The sequence below is a fragment of the Gavia stellata genome, chromosome 22 (genome assembly GCF_030936135.1).
Source record: "Gavia stellata isolate bGavSte3 chromosome 22, bGavSte3.hap2, whole genome shotgun sequence".
NCBI lineage: Eukaryota > Metazoa > Chordata > Aves > Gaviiformes > Gaviidae > Gavia > Gavia stellata.
Genome location: NC_082615.1, coordinates 11,367,229 through 11,371,509, shown reverse-complemented (window position 1 = coordinate 11,371,509; position 4,281 = coordinate 11,367,229).

The window sequence follows — 4,281 nt, the reverse complement described above, 5'->3', positions numbered from 1 at the left end:
TGTCTGCTTTTTGAGAAGCTAATTAACACCTACCAGTGAAGTATAACCAAAAAAAAATAATGCTGTAAGCAGTAGAAGCAGATTAAGAAAATCATAGTCCTGCAGCAGAGAAGATAACCAACAGCTAAGCTTGCACAAGAGTGGAATAATGAGTCCTTGCCTTCCAGGCCAACAGTGAGATGCACCCAAAACCTGAGCTGCAACAATAAAGGATGAATGAATGAAGAGTAAAAGCTGTATTCACCAGAGGCCAGAACCGGTTCGGGACACAGGCTTCTCCTAAGGCTACCTGGACTTCCTTTCAAGGTGGTTTCCATCTCTCATTGGTCCTCCCTGGTAGTCTTAGTTTTGCCCTTTTCCTTCCTTTTTTTCCTCCTTTCACTTTGCTTTCCCCCATGAACTCACCCACTCGGTGACTTTCTAAAGCCTTCCTTTGCTCTGGCCTCTCCCTCCAGCTGCCCCGTGTAACCATCACGCTCCAGGCATCTGTTTCCTGCGGTCCCTCTCGGCGCAGGTCCCTGCCACTCCTGCTTGCTGCCACCCCGCGTTCTCAAATTTGTCACCTCATTCTCAAATACTGTCATTCCATATTTCCAGCTGTCCAAGTCACCTAAGTCTTGGGTAGTCCCTGGCTTCCTTCTAGTGCTGCCCTACCTCCTCTACCCTTCACGTTTTCAGTGGCTGGTGAGCCCTCCAAAACCTCCTAGGTATGCCATTCCCAATCTCCTGGCACCGGCATGGCCCTTAGCGTGCTGCAAAGCGGGAAGGGCTATTCCTGCACTGAGAGTAATGACGTTATCGTGGAGAGGACACTGGAGTGGGCTCAGCATCATCTAACTCAACAGGGGAAGCCAAATAGCTCAGTCCTGGGTCAGGTGTTAACCCAGCTGCATCCTCTGACCGCAGCAGCCAGGCTCCATCGCTAAGGCAGGGTGTGTAAGGTCTTTCTCTGTTTTCCTTTTTTCCTTCCTCTTTGCCACTTCTTTCCTTAGCTTTCCTGTCCCTGGAAAGTCCAGAAGTGACGGGAAGCAAATGCTGCCCATTCGTGCTCACAGCTCTTCCCATGTGGCTGCTAAGGAAGCTTCTCATTTTGAGTGCTGGTGCCCTACCAGACAGGACAATGGACTCTGGAGATACTGCTTTAACTGTTGGCTTGCTGGGAGACTTAAGAGATTAAGTCATGTCTCTCTCTATGCCACAGCTTGCACTGTGGGGTGGTTTTTTTTTTTTGTTGTTTTTTTTTTTTTATAAACTGCTTTGAAACCTTCCTGGAAGGAACTGCGTACTGAAATTCAGCCTCCGCTTGCCACGCTCACAGTACCGTTCTCGTTGCTTCACTTACGTTACCCCTTCCTTCCCCTCAGGGCCGTCCCCAGTTTCCTTAGATAGAAAGGTATTTTACTCACCACATGCCTTTTGTGTTGCATGATTCAACTTCTGATGTGTGAAGAAGGGGCAACCACGTAGGAAATGTGATCTTTAAAAAAGGGGGGGATTCCCTCTGCAGTGCTTTCTGCAAGAGAAACTGTCGAGAATTGTGAGCGGGTCTGTTGAGAACGATCACAGCTTATGGGGGCTTCACAAGGAGCAGAGAGGGGCAAAATTCAGCTCTTACCAGACCTTTCCTTGGCCGGGACACACTCTGTGGCCTCGGGTGCAGGCTGAGAGGGATCTGTGGGCTCTGGAGAGCGCACAGGCATGCACCGTTGCCCTGTGATGCATTGACCATGAGTGTATTTTCACTATAGTGTCACATATCTCCTGCACGGGGTATGAACTTCCATGTAAACTTGCAGTTACATAAATAGCACTGCATTTACTGTAGAAAGCAGGCATGGGGAGGTAAAGTGGACTCTCCAGCAAACATCTTTCTTCATTATCTGGGGTGCAAAAAAGGCCAGGACTAACTTGGGGAGCCAGAAACCAGCAGGGAGTCTGCACGGCTGCTGCCGGTGCTCTCTGCCACTCTCTCTCGCTGTTTGAGTCCTTTGCTTTCTTGACTGACAAATTCGCACATAAAACGGCCAGACTGTGTCAGGGACTGTAGAATTGTTTGCTTTCTACAAGTGCCGGTTTTGTGATTAGAGGCCCAGAAGCGTCTGCCCTTTACAAGCTTGTATAATCTGATTTAAATGCCTTGTGCGTCATGTGGCAGATCTGCTGTAGCGCATTAACTGCTGGGGTAGTTCACCTGGGCAGCAGGTGAAATGCGGTTCATCTCTGATCTTGCGTTTGGTGGTTTCGGTCATTTAGAAATGTTATCATAGCTAAATTTACATTGGACATCTTCTATAGCAAAGACACGAAGTAGCTTTATAATGGGGGGAGAAATACCCATAGGCTTTATTTTAGCTTGTCAGAGAAGACTAGAAACAGAAAAAAATCCACACCTGATCTATGAGAGGGTATCTGTGGTGGATCAGCAGGATTTAAAATTAGCGGGAGCTTTGGAGCTCAGCAAGGTTGAAGACCTCACACCTCAGCTTGAGCTCTTCAGAGCTATTTTTCCTGGATCTCCTGCAAGGAAATTTTGTTATTTCTGAATTCATTTGTAGACCCAGTTTTCAAATGTTTCTAATCAATAAGACACCGATATGCCTCTGTGGAACTGTTAAAGTCAGTATTTTGGGGTGAAATGACCATTTTTGCTCCTCTAAGTATGCGGGGCACTTGCAGTTGGTGGTGATTGATGGTTTACTTTGGCCAGTGTTTGCACCTCACCTGGAGTACTTCTGAGTCCTTCTACCACCCAGGAGGGGGAAGGAAAATAGCTATTCAGAGGAACCATTGTAGCTTGTAACAAGTTTTCCCAGTTTGCCTACCAAACCAGGAAACAGAGCTACATCTTTTTGTGTGCTATTTACCCTGATACTATGTCCAAAAGAATTACCTACATATATAGACATCCCATTCTCCTGCCAGTATCTGTCTCTCTCAAACAGAGATGGAATCACTTTTGTTACTAGCATCGTCAAAATGCCTGCATGCCTTCAGTGTCCTTTCTCTCGCTTCCTCTGACTGCACTCTGAATTCCCTTTCTCCTGCTGTTTGCCTCCAGGACTGGCCATGCTACTGGAGTTGCTGCCACCTTTGCTGTTTCAGAGGGCCACCAGGATCTGAGCTTGGTTTTGAAGAAGCACCTCAACACTTGAATTATGAGACACCGCAAATGTGTGAAGAACTCCCTTCCTGCTCCTTTTGGCCGCCAGCTGATGCCTTTGAAGCATGAGGTATGATAACTTTGGTACTAGCATGTGGAACGACAGAGGTTACTCATAATCGTTAAATCACCCAGCAGCGTGGAGCAGAGAAGGGTGGAAAAGCCTTCTGGAAAGTAAGGAGCGCCTGATCCAGCGGTTGCTGTGACTCACAGGGGGATTTCACATGGGAATGACTCTGAGCAGACACAGGAGAAAGGCCTTCCAAAGCACTGGCTTACACAGATACTGTGAAAGCGCAGAGATAAAGATAAAACACTTCCATGAGGGCAGCAGAGCAGCTGGGAAAGCAGCCTGTGCCTTCAGGGTATTACTATGAATGGAAAAAGCGCTCTGCTCTGAGCTCAGAGCCAACGTGCTTTCCTCAAGTGTGCGAACCACAGATCGTAATATCAGAACAGTCACAAACAGCGTGGTGGGGAAGGCACTGCCCCGAGAAACAGCTATGCACGTGTGTGGGAAGCGTGGGCGCTCCCTGCGTGACTTGGAAACACGGATGTGTAGTGTGTGATGTGCACACGGATGGAGGGTATAAATGAGCCTGCGTGACCTGCACCTGCGTGTCCATGGGCTGCACGGGAGCATGCCGGCAGCGTTGGGTGGGATCTGCTGCTCATGGGGAGTGTGGCGTGAGTGCCTGCTCAGTACGCATACACACAGCACACTGTGCATGCTGAGGTGTGAGCGTACACTCCCGTGGGTGCTTATTCTCTGTGCGGTGTGCAGGGAGATAGGCACACAGCACGTGTAGGTGCATGATGTGCAAAAGGCGGCGTGCCCACATGGCTGGCAGGAATTCCTGGGAATGTCTCATACGAGCCTTGGCACAATTAGGTGCCACGTGAGTGAGGACTCAGCCCTCTCCTCCTGCCCGGCTGTGCTGGCAGGCCGAGCCCCGGGTAGCAGCAGGAGGAAATTCCACCGTTTTCTGAAGAAACCAGAGAAACGGAGCTCTTGGTTTCCAGTGCTGCCAGTCTGGTACTGTTCCCCCACCCACTGGCATGAGAAAGCTCCATCGTGAGGAAGCACTCTGTAACCCCGTGGTCTTCCTCTGGTCACCGCT